This window comes from Macaca fascicularis, chromosome 20 (assembly GCF_037993035.2).
Source record: "Macaca fascicularis isolate 582-1 chromosome 20, T2T-MFA8v1.1".
Classification (NCBI taxonomy): Eukaryota; Metazoa; Chordata; class Mammalia; order Primates; family Cercopithecidae; genus Macaca; species Macaca fascicularis.
The window spans coordinates 81,329,355-81,343,814 of NC_088394.1; the positions used below are offsets into that span (position 1 = coordinate 81,329,355).

The following is a 14,460-nucleotide window of genomic DNA, read 5'->3' on the forward strand; positions in this document are numbered from 1 at the left end:
CAACAGGGCCTGGAGCGGAGGTTCCCCCACTTAGCAGGCATCAGAATCCCGTGAAGGCAAACGCAGGTTGCCGGGCCCTGTCCTGGGTTCTCTGACGCTGCAGGTCAGGGTGGGGCCTGGGAGTCTGTGTTCCTACACAGCTCCCAAGAAGGGCTGCGGCTGCTGAAGACGCTGCACTTTGAGAGCCGCCGCTGATACAGAGCATTTCCAGCTCCCCGCAGGGCCCTGGGCTGAGGATTTTTTAAAGCTCCCCAAGTGATTTTCTTGTGCAGCTAAGGTTGAAAGCCGCTGCCTCAGGGGACAGATTTCTCACGTCCTGGATTCAAACCCTCCTGAGCTTGGCTCGGAATTGCACGAAGACCCCAGGGGTGTCAATCTGCAAAATGCCTCAGTCTAGTCTGATAGGGCGGCTACGTGAGGGGTATGCAGGAGCCAGAGACCCAAGGAGGGAAGCCCCCGGGGCGAACGTGGAGTCACTGGCAAAAGCCAGCATCCAGGCCCCGTCCATACGGGAGCTCGCTCAGGCCCAGCCCACGGTGCCGCAGGATGGCGTATGGCAAAATCTTTGTGTTTTCAAAGAGAAGCCAGAAGTCCAGATTTTTCTGTCAAATCTGATTTTTAAATGTTGGCAACTAATGCGAAAATACAATTCTTACATTACTGCGGGGCGAAAAACACACAACGCCCCGACTGTGTTTGCGGGCCACGCTTGCAGAGCGCGTCTCTGATCCAACGCCTGCTGGCCCCAGATCTGATCCTTTGAGCTCAGGGCTGGAAAGTCTCCTCCGGGGTGGCGGCCGTGGCAACGTCGGAGGTTTCTGCCCGCACTCCCAGAGACACTTGGCCATGGCACCTGCCTCCCACCATTGACCTTCCCTCCTCCCTCAGAGCGAAGCTCCACCCAGCCCACATGGACAGGAACTGGCCTGCCTGGCACCCTAAGCACCCAGGGCCCAGAGGGTATCTGGGCCGCCTCACCTCCCTGGACCCCCAGCCGCCCACGCACCCTCTCCTGACAGCTTTATCAAGCCTCCAGCCTTCCCAATCCCATTGTTCCTGACATCTGTTTCAGTAAGTGATTAATTGCAATTAGCTAGCGGTTTGAAAGCCCTGGAAGAATACTCAGCAGAAAACTCATCAAGATTAATGAGTGGCGGGGCTGTGGGAGGAGCATCCCAGGCACGCCTCGGCATGGGGGCCTGGTGGAATCCTCACCGCCTGGGCGGGTGCTGGGACGCATACTGGAGGTGACCCTCTAGCTGCACGCCCCCGAACTCACCCCTCACCCCTCTTCCCCCATAAACGACCACTGGATGACTTCTCATCAAAATGCATGAATTACCCGCTAATAGGCTATTAATAAAGCCCTTGGAGTGTCGTAAGATTAGGTTCTATGCGTGCAGAATGGATTGCCATGCTTCCAGAACATTCTGCCATTGGCCGAGACAGTCACGCCCAGATGGAGGAGGCAGAGGGTCTGTACACAGCCATCCCTTCCAAATAATTTTAGGGAACTGAGGATGCACTTGAAATCAACAGTCAAGTCCGTATTGAAGTGAAACCTCCTCCCTAGAGGTGGGAATTCTCAGTAGCGTTCACTTCACAGGCAAGAAGAGCCTGGGTGGGAAGAGGGCGAGAATGAGCTGGAAGCTCTGACCCAACCCGCTGTCTCCCAGGTGCCGAGCAGCTGAGCTGCACATCCCGGAACACACAACTGCACGCGGTTCTTTCCGTGCTTTGCTTGCGTGTTCTCTTCAGGGTCCTGCCTGCAAGCAGGATCGTGGCAGATGTCATTTGCGGGGCATATTTTATGCCACTTTTGTGTATTTCCACGGTTCTCAGTATCTCTCCTCTTCTCTCATTTCTAATGAAAAAAAAAAAAGACATTCTTGAGGGACCACTGTGTGTCAGGTGTTTTCCAGGTATTCTCTTCAATGCTTCCAACAGTCCTGAAATGCCCCCAGTTGACAGATGCGAAAAGCAAGGCTGGGATGCTTGAGCAGCAGGCCCCAGGTGCACAGGTGAGGATGGAGCTGGGATTTGAACCTCGGTCTGTCTGGTTGGGGATTTTTGCCTGCCCCGGCACTCTCTGCAGCTCTACACGGGTCATCCTGTGGCTCCAGGACTTACTGGGGTGGCAGATTGGGACTGGTCTGGCATCTAGAGGCCCAGAGCGATCACACTGTGGATGAAAGAGCCCCATTTTTATCTTGTGCTTTTTCAGATGTGCTTGGGGGATCAGGTGATGATAAGTCCCCTCTGGAGACTTCCCTGTGGCACCTTGGAATGGGGCTCAGGGGTTCAGGGAGTCTCAGCCACCAGCCCCAGGCAAGTGCTCTCTTCAACAGTGGGCCTTGAGCTGCAGGCAAGTGACCCAACCAGCCTTGAGTTCAACACTTGCCCCATACATTCTCTTGCTTGGTTTATATTGTCATTTTCTTTTGATCTTCATAAGAACCCCAAAGAAGCATCTCTTATGCCCATTTTACAGGCAAAGGAACTGAGGCACAGAGAGGTTAAGTCACCTGGGTCCGGTGACTAGATTATAAAAGTAGAGCTGTGATTTGACTTCAATCCTTTACCTTCCCCCAATTACTTTCCCTGCCCTCAGCCAGCCTTGGAGAGAGAAGCGGGAGTGCACACCACTGGCCGTGATCCCTGGCCAACCCAGGGACCTCTGCTGCCCAACTCACTGTGGAGTCCTGACAGCTCTGGGCCCTGCTGTTTGGCATTGGTGTCTGTCTCTCTGACCAGATGAAGGCTGTGTAGATGGATGGATGAAGAGAAGGATCCCGGATGGATGGAGAGATGACTGGGTGAATGTTGAATGGATAGATACTGGCATGGAACTGGATGAGTGGAAGGATGGATGGACCAGTGGATGCTGGATAGATGATGGATGGAGGGTCGGATGGATCAGCAGATGTTGGATGGATGGATGCTGGATAGATGGATATTGGATAGATGGATGGATTTTGGATGGATAGAGAATGGATGAATGGATGGTGGATAGATATTGGTTGTATAGATGGATGGAAGTGGTTTGGATGGATGGATGGATGTTGGTTAGATGACTAGATGGAAGGATGGAAATCTCTGGCTCCGGGAGGGGAAGGAAGAGCCGTAATTCCTCATATCCCTAGTGGAAAGGGGGACTAACTAGCTCCAGCCTTAGGCCTGCTCAACTGGGCACAACCCAAACCTGAGGGCCTGTGGGCACCAGTCTCCCACCCAAAGGGGCAGCAGAAATTCTCCAGTATCAAAGTCTGAAGGACTGTGGCCCAACTCCTCACCAGGAAAGAAATTGCGACTGGAAGATGGGAAGAGACTTGCCATGGTCTCAGGATTTATTTCCTGCAGGGCTGGCGACTGCAGCCTCATTTCTGTGACAAACTAAGGGTCCCAAGGAATGCCTTACTGCCCCTGCTGCCCCATGGGCACCATCTAGGGCATGGCCTAGGAGTCACTAGGATGGTGGTTAATAATAATAATAATAATAATAATAATAATAATCAGTGCCGTCCGCCTCCTGTGTACTCAGTGTCAGCGCTTTACTTGTATATGTAACTCCTTTTAGTTCCCCAGCAATCCAGTAAGGGAAGGATTACTGTGTTATTATCTGCATGTTACAGATGAGGAAACTGAGGCACAAAGAGGTTGAGCTGCTTGCCCAAGGCTTCGGTTAGGAAGTATCAGAGCTAGGCTGGTCACGTCACAGCCTATAATCCCAGCACTTTGGGAGGCTGAGGCAGGCGGATCACTTGAGGTCAGGAGTTCAAGACCAGCCTGGCCAACATGGTGAAACCCCTTCTCTACTAAAAACACAAAAATTAGCCAGGCATGGTGGCACGCATCTGTAATCCCAGCTACCTGGGAGGCTGAGGCAGGAGAGTGGCTTGAACCCGGGAGGCAGATGTTGCAGTAGCCAAGATGGCACCACTGCACTCCAGCCTGGGAGACAGTGAGGCTCCGCTTGCCCATCTTGGTCTGCTGTGGTCTTGGGGGCTGGACTTGCCCATCTTGGTCTGCTGCCTTGTCCTACTGGGGGGCGGGGGGGCCCTGTGGTCGCAGCCTTTCCCTGTCCCCTCCCCGACCTGGCAGCAAGGCGGTTTTGTGGCTGTGCAGCCACAGCAGTCACACAGGCCCCACGCTCAGGAGGGCCTACGCTTGGTTTTATTGCCCTGGTGTTGCCATCTTCATGGGCTTAATCATTTTTGAACAGGAGGTCCCCATTTTCATTTTGCACTGGGGCCCCTCCAGCCCCACAGCCCCGGATTCCCTGTCGGGGTCAGGCAGGGGCCCAGGCAGGCTGAGATGTGGTAGCAGGGCCTGGATGCCCAGAGCCTCGGCCTGTACATGTCAGGAGGTGCCGTTTATGGAGCAGCCTCCTGGGGGGCCTGGCCTGGGTCCTCCTTCTGCCCAGCTCTAGAGATCCAGACCTGTGCCCTCCCACCATCCCCTCCCTGGCTGTGGTAGAAATTCCTCTGAGCCTGTGTCCTCCGTGGAGAAGCAGCCTTCTAGGGGACCCAGCCTGGGTCCTCCCTCTGCCCAGCTGTAGAGATGGAGACCTGCACCCTCCCTCCCTCTCCCTCGGCTGCAGCGGAAATTCCTCTGAGCCCGTGCCCTAGATCTGTCACAGCCCCTACAGCAGGTGCGCCGCCCGTCTGACTTCTGGGGCGGGTCCTGTGGGAGGGGCTGGGCTGAGGGAGGGAGGGGTCTGTTGCTTTCTCCTGCTGCCCCTGCAACTCCTCCCCTTGAGTGGGTTTTGATGGGGGATCTGGGCTTGATGGGAATGTCTGAGAGAAAAGGGGAGAGGGAGAGATGGTGTAGGATAAGGATGGCCTGGGAATGGGCAGCAGAAATCCCCTCTCCTGAAATTCCCTCTCCTGACGTCTCCCCGTAGCTCTGTGACTCCATCCCTGCCTGTGTGTACCTCAGTTTCCTCATCTGTGCAAGATGGGCTGAGGGTTGACCAGGGGCCATGCACAGTGGGCCCTTCGGCTGTAGGTGGATCTGTGGGTCCCATGTTCCCCAGGCAGGAAGTTGAGGCCACAGGGGACTTGCGTGTGCCCAAGCCCTTGGTACCCCACCAGCCCCATGTAGTCACCCCAGAAGGCAAGTGGAGTCTGGGGCTCCTGGATCTCACTAGTGTGTTTGGCGTGGGTCTGCATTTCCAGGGCCAGAACCCTGCCAGGCAGCCTCCAGAAGCTTCTTTAAACTCTCCGCGTCATCGTCCCACCCAACCTCTAGGGCCTTCCAGAAAGATTTAGGGGTCACTGAGTGGCCTTGCCCAGCCCTGGGTTAATGAGGTGGCTGCTTGAACCTCCTGTTCTCTCCTCCAACACTTCACCCCTAAACTCCTCTCCCCTCCTTCCCTTGCTCTTGGCAAAGTAGCCCGTGAAGGTATCAGAGAGCAGGAATCCAGCAAGCCAGCTTTTCTTATTCCAGTGCTGCAGGCAGGGAAATTGCCCAGAGAGCTCAAGACACTGTCTCAGGCCACCGTGGATCCTGGCCCAGCCTGTCCTAGCCCTGAGTCCGGCCCCAGCATCCCGGCCTCTGCTCGGTCAGCCACACTCCAGTGCGATTCTGCCGGTCCGCCCTCTCCCTGGTTGATCTTTCACTGTACTTGGGGTAACTCTTTGCCTAGAATGCAGGAGGTGGGATTTGTTTTTCCCAGGAACAGGGGGCCTCCCTTCCTCCGTGGAGGCAAACACCCAGGGGGTGAAGGTGGGGACCTGGGTAGCCCCAGTGGGGTTAGGATTTGACCTCCCAGAGAGTCCGGGAGGCAGCTCTAGCCCCAGGCCCGGCCAGCTGGGCAAGGCCCAAACCCCGGAGGGCCCGTGGGCGCCAGTCTCCTGCCCGAGGGGCGGGCCAGCTGCCTGGCAGAGTCCTCGCTGGCCAGGTGCCTGGTCCCGGGCCGGGACCCCACGCGCGCTGCCACAGCCGGGCTGGGGGTGGGAGCCCGCAGGCCAGAGTGTGGGCTGGGCTCGGTTCCCCCATCCCACGCAGCGGGCAGCCCGGGACTGTGGGGGTGGACTGGAGGCAACCTTGAGCTCATCAATGGGAGACAGCTGCTTAAAAAATGTGGGGATGGGGAGGGGAGGTTACCGTCGAGGTCGACACGGCGGAGCCCAGGCAGAGGCCTACTCCCCTCCCCTGCGACTTTTGGCCTCTGAGCAGATGGCGGGGGCTGGGGCGTGGGCGCAGCCGGCCGGTCTCACAAGCTACCACACCCATGAAATTTCCCATTAAGGGAGGTGGGGCGACTAGGCGGCCTGCCCCTCCCCACAGTCCCCCAACCCTCTGAGGCCATCTGATCTCGCCGGGCTCCCCGAGGAGGCTCCTGGGGTCACAGAGACCCCCTGCACGCCCTGCAAACAATCTTCAACCCCCAGAAGAAGTGGGGGAGGGGCGGGGAGTGCCGAGGAGGCCTTTTTACATGTAAATAGAAGAACTGGTCTCCTGGAAGGCTTTTTTCCCTCTTCTCATTTTTATTTCTAGAAAGCAGGATGTTGCCAAGACCCGGGGCCTCCTGCTGGACCGGGAGGCAGCCGTATGGTGCCTGGGAGGAGAAATAAGGAAATAATGACATCTCGGGAGGCGGCACCCACACCCGCCCTGGGGGAGGAGGGAGCTACGCGTTTGCACAGCCCTGCGGGTTCTACCGAGGAGAAGGACCAGGAGGGGCAGCTGCAAGCTCGGGGGATCGGGATCGGAGGCCAGGAAGGGGTCTGGGCTGGAGCCTCAGCCTGCACAGGAGCCGCCTGTCCTGCCTGTCTCCTGCCCCACCTGGACCTGTTTCCCCACTTATAAAGTCGATCTGCCTCCCGGTTACCTTCCTCCTGTCTAGGAATCCACAGATCTGGGCTGGGGGATCAGGGAGGCTGAACACCAACCCCTAGAGCTAGTAGGGGCTATGTTCAGTGGTTGGACGGGCTCTGGGTTCAAATCTCCCTCCCACCCTTTAGCTGTGTGGTCTCGGGCATGTTGCTGAACCTCTCTGAGCCTGCCTCCTCAATGACAATAGTACCTGCCTCCCATCATAGGGTTGTGTAGGGATTAAGTCACTTATGTCTGGAAGGTGCATAAATAACAGCTATTCTAACTACTGTTATTAGTGCTCAGGACCCAGTTCCATGTCCGAAGCTACTTCGGGCTCATCTGGGGGAGGGGAGAGGGGTTCTGTTCTCAGCACTGCAGGGGCTGCCCGCCTTTCTCTGTGGCCCCCAATAGGATACTGTGTTTCCGCCTCTGCCTCCCCATCAGTCTGTGAGCCCCCACGGGGTACCTAACACAGGTAGACACTGTAGAATGTGTGGAATGAGAGGGTGAATGAATGAAGACTCAGTACTCCAGATGCTGGAGAATTCAGCCCAGCCTGGGGGACCCTGGGAGGCCACGTGGTGGTGTCTGGATCTGTGCTGCTCTTTGCTGGGGAAAGTGGGGAGTGGTGGCCTCCAGGGAGGGACAGGAGACCGAGGGGCGCACCACGCTCTGTTCTTGGTACCTGGGCCTGCCCAGAGGTCCCTCATGGGTGATATCAGCTGCCGCCTGGAGAGGCTCTGTGCGGGCCTGCTCTAAGCACTGCCTCACTTAATCCTTGGGGCAATCTAGAAGGTACATGCTGTCAGCCTCCTCTTTTATAGATGGGGAAACTGAGGCCCCAGCAGTGGAGTCACTTGCCCATGCTCTTACAGCTGGGAAGCGAGTCACCAGAGTTCACACCAAGTGGCTGCTTCCAGAGCCTGCGTGTCTCAGCCACAGCCTCTTGGGCCTCTGTTTGTTGAATGACTGCTTGATGAGTGACTGCCGCCTTGAATTCTTGGGGAACTTTGTATAAAGTAAGTGTGAGCACCTGAGTTTCAGGGGTGAAGAAGCAAAGGGTGCTGGGTCACTCAGCTGTGGCTGGCGGAGCTGAGACCAGCACTCAGGTCTGCGGGCACTGTCTGTGCAGCTCCCGTACTGACCACTGCGTCCTGGGAATCTCCCCACGCGGTCCTAGGGTAAGCGTCCCCCAGCGGCCTCCTGCCTGCCTCCAGAGGCCACCTGAGCAGGTGTGGGCCTGCTCCTCTGCCCCAGGCCCTGTGATCAGAGTCAACCTCCACACATGGTGGGGCACAGCCAAGATCACCCACAAAGCCCAGGGGAACACGAGAGCCTCCCGACCTGCCCTCTTTCCCTCCGAGGCCCCCAGCCAGGGCTGTCAGGGGTCATTCAGCAGCCACTCTGTCTGCAGACCCGGGGGACGTGCCCTGCCTGCCCTGGCCGCTCACCCGGCACTGACCTGGATGGTGATTTATGTGGCTGAGGCAAAAGGCCTCTGAGGTGGGGCCCGGGAACAGGGGTCAGTACAGCCAGGAGGCACCAAGAATGAGGGTAGTGGCCTGCCCTGTGACCCAGGTGGCCGGGGAGGAGCAGTGGGGGTGGCCTCGGGCGCTGGCCTCCCTGGGGCAAGATGAGGCCCTGATTCCTGCCATCTGGCTCTCTCAGCCTGGGAGGCTGGGGGTGCCCCCCCACCACTGGCTCAAATGGCCGAGCAGGAGGGGGAGAGACAGATGGCAGTGGGCTCGCAGAGGTAGACGGTGTACTTTGTTCAGAGGCACTCACAGGCGGGGACACACATGGTCACACACACACACACACACACCAGGCGTCACGCTGAAATGCTTTGTAATTCCTGGCCTGTGTCAGTCGGGGGTGGGCTCCTGATGGGCCTGCAGGTCCAGCTTCGACTGGTGAAGACACTCCCCAACACACACAGACACGCGTGTGCACACACATACATGCACACAAAAGTGCACACACAGGTGCGCAGAGATCCACAGATCCATATGCATGCACACACACAGATATGCACACATATGTGCACACACACGCATGCACACAAAAGTGAGTGCACACATGTGCACAGAGATCACAGATCCACAGGCCCAGATGCATGCATTCACACACAGACACATATAAACTCACAGGCATGCACACATATGTGTATACATGTACACGCAGGCATGCACGCCCATAGATACATGCATGCACACATGCATATGCAGAGACACTCAGATACACAGACACACATTACATATGTGCACACACATGCATGCATGAATATGCACAGTACACAGTCTACACAGAGCTCCACAGACACACACTTGCACCTTCGGGTTTAAGCCCTGAGCAAATTGATGTCCCGTGTCTTGTTCTCCAAAGTGTCTCCAGTGCCGATCGTGGGGCTGGGTGTGGTAAATGTTTGTTGAGTCAGTGAATGAATGGATGGTTCGAACCACATCTTGACTCAGCAACACCGAGACCACTGGGGTCTGGAGGTGAGGATGAGAAGTCAGTCAGTCCTCTGCTTTGCTGGGGACTGGGGAACACCTTCAGGACATTCAGAGGACAGCTGCAGGTGCAGCTTGCTCTAGCGAATCACAAGCCCAGATTGAGACCTCAGGATTCCGTGTACAGTGTTCCTTTCCACTGCCCGGAGACAGCCAGCCACTGGACTAAGCACTTGCCATCTGGGGGAGGCGCTTCCTTGGGTTCCAGAAGTTTCATGTGCATCTGAGATGAACCTGCTGGAGCAGGAGATGGGCAGCTGGACAGTCCCAAACATCATCTTTCTCACACCCACTCCAGAATGAGGACTCAGCTGCTGGCCTTCAGCCGACACAGGGAGGACCTGGGGTTAACTCTGCCAAGGGTCACACCCGGTTCCCTGGCTGGGGTCAGTGGTCACTGGTCAGCTGGATGCTAATCTGACTGGGTCTCACTCCCTGCAGCTTTTACTTTTTTCAGGTTGGATAAGCTCTGGTGCTGAGGCCCCAGGACCCGTCATGGGGGCACAGTGCAGCCTGGAATGTGCCTATGGAGGTAGGGCCTTCCCGGGAGCTTTTCCTGCAGCTTTGGAAACTGTGGGCTGCAGTGAAGCCGGGCAGGCCACATCTGCGCCCTGGGAGGCCAGCTGACTCAGCCCTGGCCTGGCTTCCGGGAGGACGCGGTCCCACCAGAGTCCTCACCCATCACGCGGGGCCTCATGGCAATTCGAGCCCTGGGCCACCTGCTGGGGGGGGTGGCCTGAGCTGCACACGTCCAGCAAGCTCCTGGGAAGCCAACCCGTATGCTGGGCCACACCTGAGGAACGAGGGGCTGGCGGGGAGATGGGTGGCGGCTGATCCCAGTGCTGTGACAGCAGAGCGTGGACCTCAGGGAGCTCCCGGGGGGCTGCAGGGTGCAGACAGACTGGGGTTTCTCAGCCTCGGCACTGTTGCCATTTGGGCTGGCTCCTCCTTTGTGGTGGAGGTTGTCCTGTGCATTGTAGGACGTTTAGCAGCATCTCTGGCCTCGACCCACCAGATGTCAGTAGCACCCCCCAATTGTGAAAACCAAAAATGTCTGCAGACGTTGCCATTTGTCCGCTGGGGGGCACAGTCCACTCCTAGTTGAGAATCACCAGGTTAAGGGACACTCACAAAGCAGAGGACATGTACTGGCGCTGTGGCTCACGCCTGAGGTCCCAGCACTTTGGGAGGCCGAGGTGGCTGAAGGTCAGGAGTTTGAGACCAGCCTGGCCAACATGGTGAAACCGCACTTCTACTAAAAATACAAAAATTAGCCAGGCGTAGTGGTGTGCGCCTGTAATCCCAGCTACTTAGGAGGCTGAAAGTGCTTGAACCTGGGAGACAGACATTGCAGTGAGCCAAGATCTCACCACTACACTCCAGCCTGGGTGTCAGAGTGAGACTCTGTCTCAAAAATAAAAAAACAAAACAAAACAGAGGACATTTGAGCTGGGTCTTGAGGGATGTGTAGGAGTTTTCCAGGAAAGGCTCTTGTGACAGAAGGAAGGATCAGAGAAAGACACCAGGATTGATGGCAGTGGGCTCCTCCTTCACCTCCCTGCCTCCCCTCTAACCCCTACAATGCTTTCTCCTTGCAGCAGCCAGAGGGACCACTTTAGAACATCTGAGAGCCCATTTCACTTCCCTTGCCAAAACCCCCTACATCACAGCAGCTCCCTGTGCCGCTTGGAATAAGATCCCAACTCTTCACGATGGCCTAAAGGCCTTGCATGCTCTGGCTTCTAGCGGCCTTGTCCAGCTTCATCTCCACCTCCACGTGGGCCCCTGCTGCAGCCGCACTGACCACCTTACTGGTCTCCAAACAGCAAACAGCCAGATCTGTTTCTGCCTCAGGGCCTTTGCACCTGCTGTTGTGGATGGCCTGGAGCTCTTTCTGCCAAATATTCCCAGAACTTAGTCCTGCCCTTGTTTCAGGCCTCAGCTCAGGTATCACCTCCTCAGAGAGGCCTTTGCTGCCCCCCTCCTCCTTAAATAGCTGTTCCGCTACCTCCTTCACTGCCTTTGTTTCCGTTGTGGGGCCCCGGTTGCTGAAACACTGTTCCTTGCTTGTGTGTTCCTTGTTTACCATCCTGGCCCCGTCTCAGCATCAGCCCCACATGGGCAGGGACTTCAGTCCTGTTCCCTGCTGCATCCTGGCCCAGCGCTGGGTGTCCAGCAGGTGGTGGACAAATGTTTATTGAATGAATGGATGAATGAATGATGAGTGAATGAAGGGACAGAGTGAGGGGAGGCTCGGGCAGGCTAGAGGGGATGATGTGTTGGGAAGCACAGGGGGTAAACTGAGACTGGGTGGTGCACAGCATCTAGGATCTGGCCAAGGGGTCATTGGGAATTTTTGGCAGGAGACAGGTGTGACGTGACTGCTGTTAGATTTTGTGTCTGCTGCTGCAAACCCAGAGGGCACCCAGGTGGCATTGTGGGCCAGGCAACCCATCAGGTGGAGAGGCAGCCCCTGGCCCCCTTGCTTGGCAGCGTCCGCCCCAGTAGCTCCCGTATTAGTGGTTGCAGTAACATGTTGCCACAAATGCCGTGGTTTAAAATGACAGGAATGTGTTCTCCCACAGTTCCAGAGGCTGGAAGTCCGACATCAAGGTGTTGGTGGGCTTGATTCCTCCTGGAGGCCCCTGGAGGAAATCCATCCTTGCCCCTTCCAAGCTCCGGTGGCTGTTGGTGACCCGTGGTGTCCCGCGGCTAGTGGCCGCATCACCCTGACCTCTGGCTCCGTCTGCCCGTGGCGTCCTCCCTGCGAGCTCTGTCTTCTCTTCTTATAAGGACACCCGTCATTGGATCGAGGGCCCACCCTGCAGCGGCATGGTCTCATCTGAGATCTCTGATTGATGACATCCGCAAAGATCCTCTTTCCAGTGAGGTCCTAGCCTAAGGTTCCAGGTGGACGTGAATGTGGTTGGGGGGGCACTGACCAGCCCAGTGCAGGCCCCATTTCCTCCCCAGCGTGCTAATGCCCTCTCCGTGAGGGGCTGTCCTCAGCACACCATGGCCCGCCAGACCCCAGACCACCCTCTCCAGGCCCATCTCGCCTGCTTCTCCCTTTGGTCCGTGTACCCCAAGAGGCAGCACAGTGGAGTGCGTGGCCCAGAGCCTGGCCTGGCTCCCACTGGCTGACCTTGGGCCAGTATCTTCACCTCTCCGTGGCCACTTCTCCACCTGTAAAACAGAGCTAGGGCAATGACCTTCCTCCTCGTGTTACTGAGATCCAGTGAGGAAATGGATGGAAAGCGTTTCCACCTGGCCCATGGTAATGTTTATATAACCGTTAACTGTTATTATTCTGGGTAGAAACTTAAGTAGTATTATTACAAAAAGTAAAAACTCAGAGAAGCATAGGTGACAGATGCTTCCCGCTGTTCCCGTGGCGTGAGCTGAGTGCAGCAGGGAACTGAGGCCTGGCAGCAGGAGGTGCGATGCCGCGTCCCCACCGCCACCCGCCTGCCTTCCCTGCTAGGGAGTCCTCACACCAGAAGGCCTCGTGTTTGGCTGACGGAGGGACCTCAGAGCCGGATGGCCCAGCAGGGAAAGTGCCAGGCAGGTCCCTCTGCCTGGGTGCCCCAGCCTCTTGGAACTTCAGCTCCCAGCTCTGCTACAGGCTGAGATCGTGCCTGCTCTCGGTGACCTGTGGCGACCAGAAAGCACATCTGCAGAAGCCCTGGGCCGGGCCATACGAGAGCTCCTGTGATGAAGGGGGCCCCGGAGGGTGGCTGCCACATTCTGGGAGACAAGGGGGCGCTTTTTCTTTTTTCTTTTTTTTTTGAGATGGAATGTTGATCTGTCTCCAGGCTGGAGTACAGTGGCGTGATCTCGGCTCACTGCAACCTCTGCCTCCCAGGCTCAAGCGATTCTTCTGCCTCAGCCTCCTGAGTAGATGGGACTACAGGCACATGCCACCAAGTCAAGCTAATTTTTATATTTTCAGTAGAGACAGGATTTAACCATGTTGGTCAGGATGGTCTCTATCTCTTGATCTCGTGATCTGCCCACCGAGGCCTCCGAAAGTGCTGGGATGACAGGCGTGAGCCACCGTGCCCGGCCAGGGGGCGCTTTCTAGCCAGCCCAAGGGACATAAGCAAAGGCAACCAGGGGACGGTGTCTCAAGAGGCTGTGAAGGGCTTTGTCCAGGGAGGTGAGAGGGATGGCAGGAAGTTCGCTGGCGTCGAGAGCTGCCGAGTCTGGTTTAGTTGGAAAGGCGACACCGGACAGCCTGGGGAACCCTAGGCAGGGGCTTCTGGGGTGTTCTGTTTCCTGGCTTATGGTCCAGAGGGCAAAGGTCATGGCCTGCGGGCTTGGCAGTGCCCTGGTTGCAGGTGTCCCCGGGACCTCTGCAGTCCGCTTGGGGTAAATCGTTCAGCCCTCTCCACACACGTACACACATGCACACGTGCACACACGCTATAGCAGGGCTCCATGTTGCTAGAAAAGCTGCTTCCTGTGACCCACTGGCAAGCTGGGAACCAGCATCCAGCACAGGCCTGATCTCTCGTGCCATCGCTGTGCTGGGCCCCAGCCCCAGTCCCTCTCCCCGTCCCCTCCAGCCTCTGAGAGAGTGTTTCCAGTGGGGGAGCAGAAGCTCCGGATCGCTGACCCTGGGGTGTCCCGCCTGTGCCCCCTCCCGTGGCGCTGGCTGTGCCTCCCCCGCCTCCCCGCTGCCCACGTTGTCACAGGAGGCCCAGGTGTGCCGCCGGCTCCGCACCAGCCGTGATCTTGAGCAGTTTTTCATGCTTTGGGTTTCCCGCCGCACGCAGGCAGGGGAGCGGGGGCTGTCTTTTCTGCGCGCCTCGCCCTTGATCTTCCCTGGCTTTATCTTCCAGCCTGAATCGCTAGTGGCACCCCACAGGGCCCCCTTGTTCTGAGCCGCCTGGCACTGGGCATCGGGGTGCCACACACCTGACTGCCGTCCCCCATGGGGCCCCTTGCTGCTTGCTCTCCTCTCCCGGGAGTAGCTGCCACGTGGGGTAATTAGAGGCTGACACCAGGTGTGGCCGCCACTGCCGCTAGCACAGTGGAGGGGCGAGTGTGCTGCTACCTGCTCCAGCAAACCACCCCCCTCCCCGCTCTGCAAAGGCGGACTGTGAGCACGGGGGCGGGAGAG

At 57.4% G+C, this 14,460-nt stretch overlaps 1 protein-coding gene across 5 annotated transcripts in view; it reads left to right on the forward strand.

Moving 5' to 3' along the window:
* The window catches only part of GSE1 (Gse1 coiled-coil protein), a 511,516-nt gene that overhangs the window by 263,952 nt on the left and 233,104 nt on the right, over positions 1-14,460 (forward strand). The gene's annotated exons all lie outside the window — the stretch shown is intronic.